We start from the raw sequence: 18,974 nt of genomic DNA on the forward strand, positions 1-18,974 counted from the left end.
GTGTTTGTGATTCTCAGGAACGAAGGAACAATGTGGAGATAGAGTAAAAATTCAAAACTTTTACTATATAGAAGACCTGGAGATCGAGTGTATAACCCGTTGGAGTACAAAATTTTGAAAATCTTCTATTGCACCTAGTGACCTTACACTCGAGTACGTTGGTCGAGTATGTGTGATGTTTAAAACGCAAAAAACTTTTAAATCATCATTTTACTTGACCCACAAAAGCTACAGAGACTTGTAGGGATTTCCTGCAGTCTAAAGTGGGTTTTCTGCAAAATTTTCCCAGTCAACAGAGTGTGGACCACGCACTGAGGATAAGATGGAGAGAGAATCTCAAACTCAATCTCAGCCATTCCTTTTTACATTTCACTCGACCTTGCTATCTTCTGTTATCCACCACTCGATCAAAACAAATTACTCGACCTAATAATCCTTAGCCACTCTCGACCTCCGCCGCTTCAGCAGAATTCAAGGAACCACTCGACCAATCGATCTACTTGACCCCCGGGAATCACTCGACCTCCGCCGCCGTCATCATTTCGTTCTATCCGTCACTCGACTAGACTAGATCAATCGATTCCTTTTGGCTATAGTCGACCAATTCACCCGTCTCTTTCAAAAGAAGCTACTCGACCTCGTTACCCAGTCTCCTAGCCGCACTCGACCGACGCCGCCTCAGCCGATTTCAACAATTGACTCCACCGCCGTGAATCACTCGACCTTTCCAGCCGAGTACTCCTCCTCGTTCTCCGTCGAATTCTCAGGGTTCAAGATTTCACTCGACCTCGAGTTTTAACTCGACCTCTACAACTGCAACTCGACTTCTTGAAATCAACAGAGCCCTGAAGCACTGTAATAGAGGTTACTCGACCTGAAGACTTCACCGGCAGAACTCGACATCCACAACTCACTCGACCTCCAGGAACAGCTCAGGTTACTCGAGTACAGAATTGTACTCGATCAATTCAATCTATTTCATTGCCTATTGATAACAATTTTGGTTTCATTGCTATCTTTGAGACTAACCTATTGACATTTGAGCTTTGAGTTCTAAATTTCTACCGGAGAATCATGAGGAATTACAGTGGCAGTTCTTCTGGTTATCCTGACTACAACATGGATGAGACAGAGTCGTCATCTTCAAGGCCAGAGAGAGAACAGAGAGAATATGAAAGCTTCAGAAGGAAAGCTGAGATAGCCCGAGGGAAGAGAGCGATGACATAGAGGTATGAGCTTATAGACGAAGATCTGGAAGACGAGTACATGCCTGAACAGACTAGCAGAGCTACCAAACTTCTGCACAAGCCAAACGTATTGCCTGCTGAGGAATATGTTAGGCTTTTCTAGCTGAATGAGTTATGTAGCACGAGGTATCCTTGCTCGACCTCACTTGCACAACTCGGTTTATTGGAAGATGTTTAGCACCTGTACCAAAGTTGTCATCTGGACACTCTAATGGCTTATTCGTATGTAGCGTATGAAGATGAGACAATACAATTCCTCTCCATGCTGCAAGTAGAGCTCTACCAAGGTATGACCTCTGAAGAGTTGGATTGTGAAGGATTGGGATTCTTGCGATTCTCTGAGTATGGTCATGAGTATAGGTTATCAATCAAGCGCTTGGAAGGATTGTTTGGCTTCCCCAGTGGAACGGGATCTAAGCCCAAGTATGATAGAGAAGAGTTGAAAGACTTGTGGATCACCATTGGCAGCTCTGTACCGCTGAATTCTTCCAGGTCAAAGAGCAATCATATACGCAGCCCTGTCATCAGGTACTTCCAGCGTTCTATAGCCAATGTACTCTAGTCCCAAGAGATCACAGGGACTGTTACTAACTCTGATATGGAGTTGATCGCAATGGCCCTCAAGGTAACTCTTCGCCAAACTAAGAATGGCATGTCTCTCCAAGGTGAAATCAATGACACACCTCTCTCTGTACTTCTTCTGATCCATCTGTGTGGATACAAGAGCAGGGCTGTCAGCAATAACCACAAGAGAGCACGAGGTGCTCTGTGCATAGGTGGTGTTGTGACACCGATTCTGATAGCTTGTGGAGTCCCAATCATTTCTGCTGGACTCGAGCCGCGAGCAATGGATATCGAGCCCCTACGTCACTGCGAATTCCTGGAGTTTGCAATGGTTGACGACTTCCAAAGGTTCAGGTTTGAGCACTCTACAGACAGGAGAGCTAGCATCCTTCTCCCTAGCCCTGAGGTTACACGGATAATAGAGGGTGATAACATTGATTTTCGGCCTGAGGTTGGACGCCTCTACTATGAGAACGCTCCGCCATTGGATGATGATGATCTTCGAGAAGAAGTTGCTTCGGATGGGATGGATGAAGATAGAGGAGTGGAGTTCGACACTAGCATGTATCACTTTGGTGAATATGTACCTCCAGCGAGGCAGAGCAAGAGCTTGACTGAAGCTCATAAGAACAACAGTAAATTGCAGAAGTGGTGCAAGAAGCAGGACAAGCTGCTCGCCAAGTGTTTCAAGGCTATCAAGCTTCTGACAGATAAGCTGAGTTGTTCCTCCTGCACCACTGCTATTCCACAGAAACAGCCTCCTCTGGAGATGCCATCGAGGAGATTTGATGAGCCTGCGCACAGGCCTGAGCTTAGCGAGTAGAGAGTCTCACATGTCCCGGCTAGGCATTAGTCATTCGAGTCCCGGGAGCACAAGAGAAGAAGGAAGGCTACACTCACTCGATCTAGCAGCAGATCATGCCTCATTCACTCGAGGAGATCACTCGACCGCGGTGCTGGCCGCAGCAGAAGGAGAGAGGTCGAGTATCCTCAGAGCGGTGCTGGCCGCCACAGAGCTGATGAGGTCGAGTACCCACCTGCTGGAGCTGATACAGAACAAGGTGGTTCATCTATGGCCTGGGAGCAATCACATGCAGCCATTGACGAGCAACTACGTTCATTCTTCGACTGAGGTAAGTGCCACACTTCACCAATGTATTATATCATCTGTTGTGATTTGTTTTTATTTCATTTTGTTTCTATGATTGGATTTGTCCTGAGTACTCTCTTTCAAGTTTATTCGCACAGTGGACTGTGTGATTTAAGTTTGGGGGAGGGCTCAGGAAGTGTGTGTTGCATTGTATATATTCTTGAGTCTGCATTCATCTAAGGCATAGAAAAACCAAAAAGATTTGAAAAATTTCAGAAAATGATTTCACAAAAAAAAAAAAGAGTGTTCATGTAGTTGCATTACATTTAGGATCGAGTCTAGAGTGTTTCATTTAGGATTGTTGCATATGCATAGGGGATGATGATGAGATAGCCTTGTAAGCATTTTGATGGGATTACCATTAGAGCTTCATTTGATGTACTCTGGGTAGATGGGATCTTATCTCTATATGCATAGCTTGGGACTTACCTTTAGCATTCTACTAAAGCTTAATCATTTTTTGAGAGATCCCCTGTTACTGAAGCCTATTCTGTAAGGGACCATCTTTGTCTCTTGACCTTTTACCTTAGTCAAATGAGTTCTTTGATGATGCATTGCTTGATTCACGTTCCAGAACTAATGAATGTTAAAGGGATTGGTAGATTTGAAAACTTGTGTAGGTCGAGCATATGAGTCGGATTGATTGATGATGAGGCATGGCTAACGTTTTTAAGAAGAATTCGGTCTTGCAGCTTAGAACTTTCAACTTGGACATTGATTTCATCTGGTTTATCTGGTGCTTTGGCTCTGAGTCCCCGCTTTCAAACCTCACCTCCAGCTTGTTCTTGATTGTTTGCTTGAGGGCAAGCAAAGACTAAGTTTGGGGGAGTTGATAAGTGTGTATTTTGCATGTTTTGAGCATCCATTTGTCATCATTTTAGCATCATATCATCACTGTTTCATACCATTTCTCATCATTTGTCATCACTTTACATGTTTAGGATAGATTTGCATGCATGTTGCATATTTGCGTTGATTTAAGGTAATTTAGAGCTGTTGACGAGCTATCTGGAAGAAGCGGGCATGATCATGTTAAACCACTCGACCCCGCGGTCGAGTAGAGGACATCACTACTTCACCACATCACTCGACCCCGAGGTCGAGTGTCTTCATCCCATCACCTGACAATCACTCGATCACATCACTCAACCCCGAGGTCGAGTGTCTTCACCTTCATTGCCAGACCACTACTCGACCTCTTCACTCTACCTGGAAGTCGAGTATCACCATCACCACCACTCGACTGCATACTCGATGACAAGCTTCAGACCCTTCTTCATTCCGCACTCAACCAGACACTCGAGCACAAGGAAGAAAAAAAGACTCCAGCTATTCACTCGACCTCCCACTCGACCACATGGGTCGAGTACAGTTCTTAATCTGTCCCAATACTTCGTCGTTTTAAGTATTAGGGTTTCAGAATATTTGGCTATAAGTAGCATGTACTTCACATTTTCGCAAACAAGTTTTTATCTAATTTTATTCCGCAGACCTTGTGTTCTAGACCTTTTGTAATCCGGATTTCTCTATATCTATTCAGTATTTAGTATTCAGCTTTTGTTCTTGATTTCGTTTACTGTTGTTCATTCTGTTATCATCCTGCTGTTACACTGTTGTTATCATGTTTTCAACTTGTTCAACGTTTATGCTTTCTGTTATGATGTCTAAGTAGTGAACAGGTTTCTGAGGATGGGTTAGAGTAATGTAGAATTCTAAGTATGCTAGGTGATTGAGTATTGATTGATAGATCCTTTCTGGATTAGTTGTTCTTAATGCCTATTGCTTTCTGATCAACTGGAATTTGAGCCCAGACATTTCTGCGCTTAAAAGGTGTTCGATGAAATGTCTGAACCACTAATTCCAGAGTTTCGTGATCCTGTACCAAGGTATTGGTTCCAGGGAGCGTTTTGGCTTTAACTTGTTGATTCGTAATGCCTGTTAGGTTAGCTCTCGTCAATGGTGATTGAGTCTAGGACTAGGTTAACTTGAGGGTCTCTGTTGCGGTGGCACTTAGATTTGGTTAATGAACTTGTTGTCGAGGGTTAATTTATTGAGCATGTCAATCACTTGTAAACTGAGAAAACGAAACTACTCAATTACCCCATCCTCGGGAATTCTTTATCTGATTGAATTCTATGTTTACTTTACTGTTGTTTACTGTATCTTGTTAACTGTCGTTTAATTTCTGCAGTTCTTTCTTGTTACTCGACCTCATACTCGACCACCCAGTTGTTTGGAAACAGACTGTGCAGTCGAGTATCTGTGTTATACTTTCTGTTTGATTTTCTGTTTTCTGCATGATCACTTAGGACTGCTAGAACACACCAAAACCTGTTATTGCTTGGCTTGACTTAGTGACTTCTGATCACATCTTGATTGTTAGCATCACACCTATTTGGATTGACAACCTAAAATACTACAACGACATGATTGGTGTTTTAGGATAATTGACTAAAAACTTATTATCATATATATTCCCCCCTTGCTCTTTCACCCAAATCTTCATATTCTCCTGGATTCTCAACTGCTTTGTGTTCATCTAAAAGCTTCTGGTACCCCAAAGTCTCCAAATGTAAATCTCCTTCTTTGCTATCCTTTGTTAAAGCACTCTGTAGATGATCTGTTTCTCCTAGCTCTTCTAGCATTTTGTCAGCGAACATATCCATCTCTTCAATCCAGAAAACATTTCCTTCTATTGTAGGCTTCTTCATGGTATTAGTGATATCGAAGGTCATCTTGAGATCTCTCCCGAGGTTAAGATCAATCTTTCCCTTCTTAACATCAATGATAGCTCCAGCTGTAGCTAAAAATGGTCTTCCCAGTATCAAAGGGTCTTTGGGTTTTTCATCCATTTCTAAAACCACAAAGTCTGTAGGTACTTCGACCACACCTATCATGACTGGTAAGTCTTGCAGCAGACCATGGAGAATTCTAACAGATCTGTCAGCTAGGATCAAGGATATATTGCAGGGTTTGTACTTGTTGAAGCCCAGTTTCTTTGCCACAGAGAGGGGCATGAGACTCATAGATGCACCTAGATCACAGAGGCACTTGCTGAAGGCTAAAGGACCAAGAGCGCAAGGCAAGGTGAACGAACCAGGATCTCCTAATTTTTTTGGAATGATCTTCTGCTGAATGATCGCACTACATTCGTGACTTAGCACCACCATTCCTTGGACTTCTTTGATCCTCTATGTAATCATGTGTTTCACATATTTGTTAGAGTCTGGTATAAGTGCAAGACAGTCGACAAGAGGCATTGTGACTTCAAGATTTTTCAATTGTTTCTCCAAGAGAGCTTTGTACTTCTATATCATGACCTTCTTGAATCGACCAGGAAATGGAAGTGGGGGCTTGTAAGGTGGGGGAACGAAGACGTTGTCTTTGGTTTTGGCGGCAGCTGGTTTTTTAACAAGAGGGGATGCTGCAGGAGCTAGTGGTCGAGTAGGTTGGTCGAGTATAGGCTCTTCTATTGCTTTTTCAGCAGAATCTTCATTCTGACAGAAATCCTCCCCATCTCACTCCACACTGTCCTCAGTGTTCTGTTTCAGACTCTTTTTTGTGGGTAATTCTTTACCGCTTCTAAGCGTGATAGCATGAGCATACTCCTTTGAATTTGGCATTGATTTTCCGGAAGGTCCTGTAAATTTGGGTGCTGAGGTCGACCCATTTTGGCCTTCTATGTATCTAATCTTAGATGTCAGTGCTTCAACCTTGATATTGATATCATTGTAACTACAGTCAACCTTTTTATGAATTTCTGCCATCCTTTTGGACAAATCCATTGCTCCTGTTGCTTGCCCTTGGAGAATCTGCTATAACATGTTCTTCAAGTCTGAATCTGGAGTTGTTGAAACAAGTTGTTGGTGCTTCTGTGCAAACTCAGGTGGTGGAAGTTGCTGCTGATAGTTGCCCTGGTACTGCTGCTTAGGAACATACCCCTGACCTTGGTTGTATGGAACAAAGGACTTGGGTTGATTCTGCTGCTGTGAAGGGTAGACTTGGTCCTGCGGGTTTGCAACATTTGTACTTTTATCAGACAGATTGGGATGCTTCTGCTTGAAGTTTTTGAAACCTTTATTGTAACCTCTTTGGTTCTGCACATAGCTGGCCTCTTCTGACTGCAGAGTCTTCCCATCCTGAACTTGGAATGTCTCATCATCACCCAGAAAATGAATGTGCTTCTGTTGCACAAGGAGTAGCTTGTTCAGTTTGTCATTCATAGCTTTCATTTCCCTACGGTGCTTCTCATCAGAATCAGAGCTGGTGTCGATGCTTCTGTCATAATCTTCATGATAGTTGCCATCCAACTGAGCCAAGTTCTCTACCAGCTCCCATCCTTCTTCAACATCTTTATTGAGGAAGTTCCCGTTAGAAGCGGTATCAAGAAGCATCCTGATCTTGGGAAGGACACCTCTATAGAGAGTGCTGAGAAGTGAAGCTTTGGAGAAACCATGATGAGGACATTGCGTCTGATAACCTTTGAAGCGCTCCCATGCTTCACAGAAAGTCTCCTTATTTGTTTGTGTGAAACCGGAGATATCATTCCTTAGTCTCGTAGTCCTGAAGTTTGAGAAAAACTTTGCCAAGAAGGCTTTCTTGCAGTCATTCCAGGATGTGATAGAGCCTTGAGGAAGCGACTTTTCCCACTGATAGGCTTTGTCTCCAAGAGAGAATGGAAACAATCTGAGCTTGAAGCCATCCTCACTAGCTCCATTGATCTTTGTTAGGCTGCAGAGCCTATCAAACTCGGCCAGATGATCGAGTGGATCCTGCATAGGGAGGCCGTGGAACTTGTTGCTCTGAACCATGGCATTGAGACCGCTCTTGATCTCAAAGTTGTTGTTCTGCACTGGTGGAGGCACGATGCCATTACGCTGATTGTGGTTGCGTGGTGCATCGCCTGCACCTATGTTGTTTGGTTGCACTTGCTCATCTACAACTGCAGCCGTTTTGTCTGTTTCTGTCTGTGTTCTGAGTTGGCGTGCAATACGATCGATGTTATCGTTGAACAGGAGATTCTGATTTCCTTGTGATCGTCTTTGCATACAACGAGTACCAACTGGTGAAGCTGGTGATTCGCAGTACCTGAATCAAAACAGACAAACAGAAAAAACAAAGTTATTAACTTTCAGAAAAAATGAAAAAGAACTTGATCTTAAATATTCTGAAATCTCAAATATAGCAAACAAACACCCAATTGGCAACGGCGCCAAATTGATAATAGGTTTTAGTTCAAGTAATCCTAAACCACTATCATGTCGTTGTAGTACTTAGGGTGTCAATCCAAATGGGTGTGATGCAAACAGATGAGATGTGATCAGAAGTCACTAAGTCAAGCCAAGCAATAACAGTTTTGGGGTTTCTAACAGTCTACGCGAACATGCAGAAAACAGAAATAATAACAGAATTACTAAAGTCACTCGACCACAACAGGCTGATGCCAGAAGTAGGATGTGGTCGAGTAACAGGTCGAGTAACAGACAGGATATGAAACAGATATACTCGACTGCACAGTCTTTTGCCAGACACTGGGTGTGGTTAAGTAAGTTGATCGAGTAATTGCAAAAACGAAGAAACAAGCAATGAGAACGATTTAGCGATAACGATAAAACAGAGAAATCAGATAGACGAGAAATTCCTAAGGATGGGGTAATCGAATAGAGTGGTATCCTAGCCTATTCGAATGGTTAACAAGCGCAATCAAGCTATCCCTAGACAACAGGTTCAACAACAGATCAATTCACTCCCTTGATAGAAATCCTCAAGCAAAGCTAGCCCAAACTAATTTCCATTAACGGAATCTAACTATGCAGGCAATAAGAACAGACTGATAAAGTCAATAAATGCTCTAAACGGCCAATCCCTTGGGATAGAGATGAATATCTCAGGAACTAGTGGATCAAGCATTCCATCGAACACCTTCTGGGTGCAGGAATGCTTTGGATCGAATTCCAGTTGATCAGAAAGAAATAAGCAGTAAACACAACTAGTCCTAAAGGGGTTCAATCAATTCTAAACTTAACCATTCTACAGACTACGGATTCCACAACTACTCTATCCAATCCTTAAGAACTCTATGTCACTACTCAGACAACACGCTCAAAGACATAAACGCAGATAAATGATAATATTGCATAAGTAAAGAGATAAAGAGTAGAGAAACAAGATGACAGATGAAATCAAATGCGGAATCTAAATAACTTGGAAAAATCTCGAATTACAGGTTGTAGAAGCAAAAGCGGCGCAGCAGAGTAAAACAGAAAATAAAACTGAAGCAAAAACTCAATGTCGACTGGATGTCTCAGGACAGAATCCTAAGACATCTATTTATACAAAACGAAATAAAATGATAGTAAACGAAATAAAATGATAATGGGCCGAGATGGGCTTCGTGATCCGATGGAGGTCCAGGCCGCTTCCAAACACTTCGTCTTCTCCTTTTCTCTTCCTTGTGCCCAGCTTGTCTGGTTGAGTGCGGATTTGAGTAGACTATGAAGTTGTGATCCAGTGTCTGGTCGAGTGATGGTGTTGGTGGTGAGTGACGATACTCGACTAGGGGGTCGAGTAAGGTGGTAGAGTGACGGCCGAGTGTGGTCAGGTGGTGTGGCAAAGTTATACTCCACCAGGGGGTCGAGTGGCGTCATCAAGTGGCCTGAGCTGAGGTTACTCGACCTGGGGGTCGAGTAGATGGGAAGAATGGCTCCAAAGTCACTCGACCAGGGGGTCGAGTATGGTGATGGATGCACGCGACCTGGTGGTCGAGTATGTCTTCTGGTTCAGGCTCGTTTCTTCCAAATTGCTCGCAAACAGCTCCAAATTACCTGAAAACAACTCTGAAATGCAATATGTATGCAAAACTATCCTAATCATGCAAAGTATGCAATAATGATGAGAAATGATATCAAACAGTGATGAATGATACAAAACTAAACTCAAAATGATGATGAATGGACACTGAAAACATGCAAATAATAGACATATCAATAACACAACAGAAATTAAAAACAAAGTTTGAAATTCAAAAGTAACCCTTCAACTTCAAAGGCCACAAAATTGTCTCTTTATTTTAGTGGGCTTGGGCCTTGAATCATCAAAATGGATTATATGAAGTGAAAACATAAGCCTCATTAAAAACCTTCCTTTGGAAAACCCATTGAGACAAAATTAAATGTAGGGAAAAAGGGCACTCATGAATCACTTATCCATCTTGATGAGGTCCTTGAGCTTGAATCAAAACCAAAGAGGTAGTGACTTCGCTCAAGTCCTTTGGTCAGTCTCAAATGTGGTTAAGCATCCCTCCAATGGCTTGGTTGAATAGCTTAACTCTAGAACGAGTCATTGGAAAGTCCGGTGTGACAAGAACATCCTCTGCTACAAGCTTCTCTTCAGCTACAAGCTCATCCTCAGCTACAAGCTTAGCTCCTTCCTCGGCTACAAGCTCACGTTCAAGCTCCGGTTCATGCTCCATATCCTTAATGTTGTCCATGATCATATCTTCCCCTCCCTCTTGAAAAGAATTTGACCTCAAATCCATTTCATCTGCAATAAAAGGTACCAAATCATAAACATTAAAGTTAGAACTCACATTATACTTACCTTGTAGATCGAGTTGGTAGGCATTGTTGTTGATCCGTTTGATTATCTTGAAAGGACCGTCTATTCTTGGCATGTGTTTGGACTTCCTTTGAGCTGGAAACCTCTCCTTTCTTAAGTAAATCCACACCATATCTCCAACTTTGAAACTTTGTTCTTGTCTCCCTTTATTAGCTTGCTTAGCATAGAGTTTGGTTCTTTCTTCTACGTTTCTCCTCGCATTCTCATGGATCTGTTGCACTAGCTCAGCCTTCTTTTTACCATCAATACTTACTCTTTCACTCAAAGGCAAAGGGATCCAAAGGTGAGATGAGGTTGAACCCATAAACAATTTGAAAAGGAGAATACTTAGAAGCAGAATGCACGACATGATTATATGCAAATTCAATATGTGGTAAGCATTCTTCCCAAGTTTTAAGTTTATTTTTAATCAATGCACGCAAGAGAGTACCTAATGTTCTGTTAACCACTTAAGTTTGACCATTAGTTTGCGGATGACATGTAGTAGAGAATAACAACTTAGTTCCTAACTTAGACCACAAAGTATCCAAAAGTAACTAAGAAACTTATTATCTCTATCCGGAACTACGGACCTAGGCATCCAATGCATACAAACTATCTCTTTAAAGAATAGATTAGCTACATCCAATGCATCATCAGTTTTATGACAAGCAATGAAATGAGCCATCTTAGAAAATCTATCAACCACAACAAAGATAGAATCCTTTCCTGTTCTAGTCCTAAGCAATCCCATCACAAAATCCATTGAAATATCATTCCAATGGTGAGTAGGAATAGGTAAAGGAGTATACAAACCGTTGCGCTGAACCTTAGATTTGGCTTGCTTACAAGTATTACATCTTCCACAAATTCTTTCAACATCACGTTTCATGTGTGGCCAATGAAAATGTTCTTTCATGACTTCCAACGTCTTAGCAATGCCAAAGTGTCCCATTAGTCCACCTCCATGAGCTTCCCTGACAAATAAATCTCGTAGAGAGCAGTTAGGAACACACAAACGGTTCTCATAGAAGAGAAACCCGTCTTGTCTAAAATAGTGACCTGAAGCAAACTTCTCACAAGCTTTATAAACCTCTTGAAAATCATGGTCAGTTTCATAAAGTTCTTTTATTTGTTCAAAATCCATAAGCTTAACATTAAGAGTAGAGAGTAGGGTGTACCTCAGGGATAATGCATCGACAACTACATTATCCTTACCTTTTTTGTACTTGATGACGTAGGGAAATGTCTCAATAAACTCAACCCACCTCGCATGTCTCTTGTTAAGTTTCTGTTGGCCCTTCAAGTGTTTTAGCGATTCATGATCAGTGTAAATGACGAACTCCTTAGGCCATAAGTAGTGTTGCCACGTTTGAAGAGCTCGGACCAAGGCGTACAACTCCTTGTCATAGGTTGGGTAGTTTAGCGTACCTCCTCCAAGTTTCTAATTGAAAAAGGCAATAGGCTTTTGATCTTGCATTAGAACAGCTCCAATACCTATACCTGATGCATCACACTCAATCTAAAACGTTTTAAGAAAGTCAGGTAATATCAAAACAGGTGCATTAGTTAGTTTATCCTTGAGAGACTGAAACGCTTCTTATTGTGCTTCCTCCCACTTGAATCGTACATCCTTCTTGATAATCTCGGTGAGTGGTGCGGCAATGGTACTAAAGTCCTTGACAAATCGCCTATAAATTCCAGCAAGGCCATGGAAACTCCTTACTTCTCCCACAGTCTTTGGACTCGGCCAATCTCTACTAGCCTTAACTTTCTCTTCGTCAACCTTAACTCCCTCTATACTCACAACAAAGCCTAAAAACACAAGATTATCCGTGCAAAAGGTGCATTTCTTTAGGCTGGCATAGAGTTTTTCCTTTCTAAGGACATTCAAAACAGAATCTAAATACTCTATATACTCTCTTAAGCTTTTGCTGTAAACTAAGATGTCATCAAAGTATACTACAACAAATATTCAATGAATACTCTTAGAACATGATTCATTAACCTCATGAATATACTAAGTGCATTAGTTAATCTAAATGGCATGACTAACCACTCATATAACCCATGTTAAGATCAAATAATCCTAAAGCACTATCATGTCGTTGTAGTACTGAAGGTTGTCAATCCAAATGGGTGTGATGCTAACAATCAAGATGCAATCAGAATTCACAGAGTCAAGCCAAGCAATAACATGTTTTGGTGTGTTCTAGCATTCCTAAGTGAACATGTAGAAAATAGAAAATCAGGCAGAAACAATAAAACACTCGACCAACACAGCTCGTTGCAGAGCACTGTGTGTGGTCGAGTGACTCGTCAAGTAACAGGCAGTAAATGAAACAAAGATACTCGACTGCACAGTCTGTTGCCAGACAACTGGGTGGTCGAGTATCACGTCGAGAAAAAGGAAAGAATTGCAAAAAGTAAGCAACATGTGACAAGATGCAGTAAACAACAACAGAGTAAACAAAGAAATCAATTAGATAAAGAAAATCCCGAGGATGGGGTAATTTAATAGTTTTGTTTTCTCAGTTTACATGTGATCGACATGCTCAATAAATTATCCCTAGACAACAAGTTCATTAACCAAATCTAAGTGCCACCGCAACAGAGACCCTTAAGTTAAACTAGTCTCAGACTCAATCACCATTGACGAGAGCTAACCTAACAGGCATTACGAATCAACAAGTTAAAGCCAAAACGCTCCCTACAACAAATACCTTAGTACAGGGCCACGAATCTCTGGAATTAGTGGTTCGGACATTTCATCGAACACCTTTTGGGCGCGGAAATGTCTAGGCTCAAATTCCAGTTGATCAGAAAGCAATAGGCATTAAGAACAACTAATCCAGAAGGGATCTATAAATCAAACTCAACCGCCTAGCATACTGAGAATTCTAAACTACCCTAACCCATCCTCAGAAACCTAGTCACTACTCATACATCATTGTAGAAAGCATAAACGATGATAAGAATGAAACCATGATATCAGTAGAGTAATAACAAGATGATAACAGGATGAACAACATTAAACAAAATCAAAAGCAAATACTGAATAGATTAAGAGAAATCTGGATTACAAAAACGTCAAGAACACAGTGTCTGCGGAATAAAACTTTGATTATCGAAAATGTAAAGTACGTGCTACTTATAGCAAAATATTTCGAAACCCTAATACTCAAAATGACACAGTATTGGGACGGATTAAGAACTATACTCGACCTAGGTGGTCGAGTGAGTGGTCGAGTGATAAGTACGGACTCTTATGCTCGACCTACACATGTTTTCAAATCTACCAATCCCTTTAAACATTCATTAGTTCTGGAACGTTAATCAAGCAATGCATCATCAATGAACTCATTGGGCTAAGGTACAGATCAAGAGACAAAGATGGTCCCTTACAGGATAGGCTTCAGTAACAGGGGATCTCTCAAAAAATGACTAAGCTTTAGTAGAATGCTAAAGGTAAGTCCCAAGCTATGCATACAGAGATAAGATCCTATCTACCCAAAGTATATCAAATGAAGCTCTAATGGTAATCCCATCTCCAATCCCAATATAAGAACCTAACTCTACTCTTTGCATTCATGAATCTTTTAAGCCCTTTTTCTAATCATTCTTTTCTTTTCTCTTAACTCTAGGAGAAGCTTTCTCAACATTTTGATACTTCTAGAAGATTTGGGTATCCATGAGTTCAAATTTGATGCAAACATGATAATTAAAGATCAAATTCAGGTTCAAATTGATAGGAAATGGTATCAGATCATGACAATGTGGTCGAGTAGAGCAATCTAGGCATGGTTCCGTTTTACTTTAATTTCATTGACTACGCAACAGACAACTAGCAACGAGGGCACTGCGTTTATCTAGTAAACCAAAATGCTTACAAGGCTATCTCATCATTATCCCATATGCATATGCAACAATCCTAAATGAAACACTCTAGACTGGATCCTAAATGTAATGCAACTACATGAATACTCTGTTTTTGTGAAATCATTTTCTGAAATTTTTCACATTTTTGTTTTTTTTGTTTTTCTATGCCTTAGATGAATGCTGACTCAAGAGTATAAACAATGCAACACACACTTCCTGAGCCTTCCCCCAAACTTAAATCACATAGTCCACTGTGTGACTAAACTTGGAAGAGAGTATACAAGACAAATCCAATCACATAAACAAAATAAAGAACAAATCACAAGAGATGATATAGTACAATAGTGAAGTGAGGTGCTTACCTCTGTCGAAGAATGAACGGAGTTGGTCGTCAATGGCTGCCTATGATTGCTCCCAGGCCATAGACGAGCCGCCCTGTTCTGTGTCAGCTCCACCATGTGGGTACTCAACCTCATCAGCTCTGTGGCGGCCAGCACCGCTTTGAAGATACTCGACCTCTCTTCTTCTACTACAACCAGCATCGCGGTCACGTAAACTACGAGACTGCAAAAGTCGTCTGCTCCTGCTGCTAGATCGAGTGAGTGTGGTTCTCCTCTTTCTCCCAGATTCACGAGACTCAAATGATGAATGCCTCGCTAGGACATGCGGAATCTCTCGCAGGGATAAACTCCCTTTAAGACTATGTATCTTCTGTTGGTCGAGTAAAATGATGATTTAAATTTTTTTGGGTTTTAAACATCACTCATACTCGACCGATATACTCGAGTGCAAGGTCTCCAGGTGCAACAGAAAGTTTTAAAATTTTTTCACTCCTCTGTACTTTGTACTCGATCTCTATGCCATCTGTAGAGAAAAAGTTTTAAATTTTCACTCTACCTTCACGTTATTCCTTTATTCGTGAGAACCACAAACACAACTAAAACAAATCAAAAATAACAAGAAAAGAAAAACCTATTCACATAGATAGTCATGGGACTTCCTCCCAAGTGAGCTTGTTTAAAGTCTCTAGCTTGACTCCTCACACTTATCAAGAAGAAAATGAATGATAGAGAGGGTCTGCATAGTTCTCTCTAATATCATTCTCATACTCAGTGTCCTCCCTGGAGAGGTCTACTTCAGAATACTCAATTCCCCTCTCTTCAAAATAGGCTTCTTTCTCTTCTGGAGGGTAATCTATCTCTTCAAAACATCTTGAAGTGAACTTCTTTCTTGAGATAGTGTCAATCCCGCCTTTAGATTGAGCTTCCTTCTGCATCTGATTCAGCTTACTCCTATGTTCCTCAACAGTGTGGGCTAGCCTTTCTATAGTTTCTTCTTGTTTATCAGACCTCTTTTTAAGCTCTTTTACATTTTCAGTCTCATATCCTTCTCCTGGGATCACTCTATCGTCTCCAGAGGGTTTTTCATCTTTTGTTGACTCTTGTGGAGTTTTGTTGATGTCAAACTGCAACTTGATGTGCTTTCCAAGGTTGAGACTTTTTTTCCCTTTCCTGACATCTATCACTGCTCCCACTGAGGCTAAGAAAGGTCTTCCCATGATTAGGGGATCCTTATGCTCTTCTTCCATATCCAGCACCACGAAGTCTGTAGGCACTTCCACTCCATTAATCATGACTGGTAGATCTTTCACCATGCCAAAGGGTTTTCTTGAAGACCTATCCGCAAGGATCAGAGTTAGGTCACAAGGCGTATACTGAACAAATTCCAACCTTCTTGCCACAGAGAGTGGCATTAAGCTGACAGAGGCTCTGAGATCGCACAAGCAATCGCTGAAAGCTAATTCCCCAATGGAACATGGTAGAGTAAAAGATCCTGAATCTCCTAACTTTTCTTGAAGAATCCTCTTATCAGCAGCTCGAGATGGAGTAACATCACATTCATCATCTGAATCGTGATACATCTTGATCCTTTCCAGTATCAGATTTTGTTACATCTTTGTGAGGATGAGGAATCAAGTTGAGAACTTCCATCAATGGCATCACTGCTTCAATCTCGTCTGACTGTTTCTCTGCAACTGACTTGTATCTCTCCATCTAGGCTTTCCTGAATTTCCATGGAAGAGCACGTGATGGTAATGGAGTAAGTTTGAAACGTTTTACCATCCTCTCAATTATGGCTGCTTTCTCTTTTTAGGTGGATTAAATGAGATGTGGAGAACCAGAAGAATGGTTGAATTCAACAACAGAGACCTCAATCTGAGTAGAAGGCTCCACTTCTTGAACTGTCCAAGTGATTAAGTCAGGAATAGGTCGAGTTGGCAGCTCTCGATCATGGCAGATAGTGATGACGTGAGCAGTTGTATACTCCTATGGATTATGTATTGACTTCCCAGGAAGTCCTGTAACTTTAGGTGCAGAGGTAGATGCTAATTCTCCTTCCAAGTATCTGACTTTGGTATTCAATGCCTCCACTTTGACATTCAGGTCATTGTAGCTGAAGTCCAGCTTATGGTGCAATTCAGATAACTTCTTAGCAATTTCCAAGGAGCTAGATGCTTGTCCCTGTAGCAGGTGTTGTACCATCTGTTTCATTTCAGCATCAAGAGCAGCAGGACCTTGGTTTTGCTGAACTGCAAACCCAGGTGGTGGTTGGGGCTGGTAGTTTCCCTGAAATTGCTGCTTGGGAACAAAACCTTGGTTGTAGGGAACAAAAGGTTTGTTCTGACCTTGTTGTTGGCTGTGGAGGATACACTTGGTCTTATTAGCAACGTTGGTGCTGCGGTAGGAGAGGTTAGGGTTGTTGGTCTTGAAGTTGTTATACCCTTTGTAGTCACCCTGATTGTTGTTGATGTAGCTAACTTCTTCTAACTGGTTACCCTCTCCATCTTGGACTTGATACTGCTCGTCCTCAACAAGAAAGTGCATATGCTTCTGCTGGCTAAGTAGAATTCTGTCTAGCTTGTCATTCAGCGCTTTGATCTCCTTCCTGTGTTTGTCCTCAGAGTCACCTGTGCCTGGTCCTGTCGCAGTCCTCGTTGTAATTACCATCTGATTGAGCTAGGTTCTCAACCAATTCCCAGCCTTCTTCAACATCTTTGTTCTGGAAATTCCCATTGATGGCGGTTTCCAGAAGCATTCTGATGTGTGTTAAAACTCCTCGGTAAAGAGTGCTGAGCAGAGAGGCTTTCTTGAAGCCATGATGAGGGCATTGGTTGGTGTAACCCTTGAACGCTCCCATGCTTCACATGAGCTTTCACCAATTTTTGGTGAAAAACCAGAAATCTCATTTCTGAGTCTTGCAGTTTTGGCATTGGAGAAGAACTTTGCTAGAAAGGCCTTCTTGCAATCATCCCAAGTGGTGATTGAGTCATGGGGCAGACTCTTCTCCCAATTGTGTGCTTTGTCGCCCAAGGAGAATGGAAACAACCGGAGCTTGAATTCGTCTTCACTGACACCGTTGATTTTGGGTAGGTTGTAGAGCCTATCAAATTCATCAAGGTGGTCGAGTGGATCTTCCATTGGCAGACCATGGAATTTGTTCCCCAGAATCATCGAGATGAGACCACTCTTAATCTCGAAGTTTTTGTTCTGGATAGCAGGAGGTGCAATTCCTTTCCTTTGACGATGGTCCCGTGGTGCATCTCCAACACCAATGTTGGCAGGGCCATTATGTTGATTTTGTTCGTCAGCCATTTCGAGTGGGTGCTGGGGTAAGCACCAATGTTGGCCGGCCCATTCTGTCTGTTGGTAGGGCCATTCTGTCTGTTGATTTTGTTCATCAGCCATTTCGAGTTGATCTAAGCAAGTTTGAAATATCAAATGTAACAAACAAACACCCAATTGGCAACAGCGCCAAATTGATAATAGGTTTTTAAGATCAATTAATCCTAAAGCACTATCATGTCGTTGTAGTACTGAAGGTTGTCAATCCCAATGAGTGTGATGCTAACAATCAAGATGCAATCAGAGTTCACAGAGTCAAGCCAAACAATAACAGGTTTTTGTGTGTTCTAACAGTCCTAAGTGAACATGCATAAAACAGAAAATAAGACAGAAACAATAAAACACTCGACCAACACAGCTCGTTGTAGAGCACTGGGTGTGGTCGAGTGACTGGTCGAGTAACAGGCAGTAAATGAAACAAAGATACTCGACTGTACAGTCTGTTGCCAGACAACTGGGTGGTCGAGTATCACGTCGAATAACAGGAAAGAATTGCAAAAACTAAGCAACATGTGACAATATGCAGTAAACAACAGCAGAGTAAACAAAAAAATCAATTAGATAAAGAAATTCCCAAGGATGGGGTAATTGAGTAGTTTTGTTTCCTCAGTTTACAGGTGATCGACATGCTCAATAAATTATCCCTAGACAACAAGTTCATTAACCAAATCTAAGTGCCACCGCAATAGAGACCCTCAAGTTAAACTAGTCTCAAACTCAATCACCATTGACGAGAGCTAACCTAACAGGCATTACGAATCAACAAGTTAAAGCCAAAACGCTCCTTGCAACCAATACCTTGGTATAGAGCCACGAATTTCTGGAATTAGTGGTTCAGACATTTCATCGAAAACG

At 41.6% G+C, this 18,974-nt stretch overlaps 5 pseudogenes across 5 annotated transcripts; 2 read left to right on the forward strand and 3 right to left on the reverse strand.

Moving 5' to 3' along the window:
* Positions 1 to 1,062: 1,062 nt before the first annotated feature.
* AT1G41720 lies at positions 1,063 to 3,132 on the forward strand (annotated as a pseudogene; the record flags this gene model as incomplete). Its single annotated transcript has 1 exon — positions 1,063 to 3,132.
* A 762-nt stretch (positions 3,133 to 3,894) lies between these two features.
* AT1G41726 lies at positions 3,895 to 4,521 on the forward strand (annotated as a pseudogene; the record flags this gene model as incomplete). The annotated part of the gene is made up of 1 exon: positions 3,895 to 4,521.
* A 931-nt stretch (positions 4,522 to 5,452) lies between these two features.
* AT1G41730 lies at positions 5,453 to 8,009 on the reverse strand (annotated as a pseudogene; the record flags this gene model as incomplete). The annotated part of the gene is made up of 1 exon: positions 5,453 to 8,009.
* A 1,422-nt stretch (positions 8,010 to 9,431) lies between these two features.
* Positions 9,432 to 12,630, reverse strand: AT1G41740 (annotated as a pseudogene; the record flags this gene model as incomplete). Its single annotated transcript has 1 exon — positions 9,432 to 12,630.
* A 2,172-nt stretch (positions 12,631 to 14,802) lies between these two features.
* AT1G41743 lies at positions 14,803 to 18,188 on the reverse strand (annotated as a pseudogene; the record flags this gene model as incomplete). The annotated part of the gene is made up of 1 exon: positions 14,803 to 18,188.
* Positions 18,189 to 18,974: the final 786 nt, after the last annotated feature.

This window comes from Arabidopsis thaliana (assembly GCF_000001735.4).
Source record: "Arabidopsis thaliana chromosome 1 sequence".
Lineage (NCBI taxonomy): Eukaryota > Viridiplantae > Streptophyta > Magnoliopsida > Brassicales > Brassicaceae > Arabidopsis > Arabidopsis thaliana.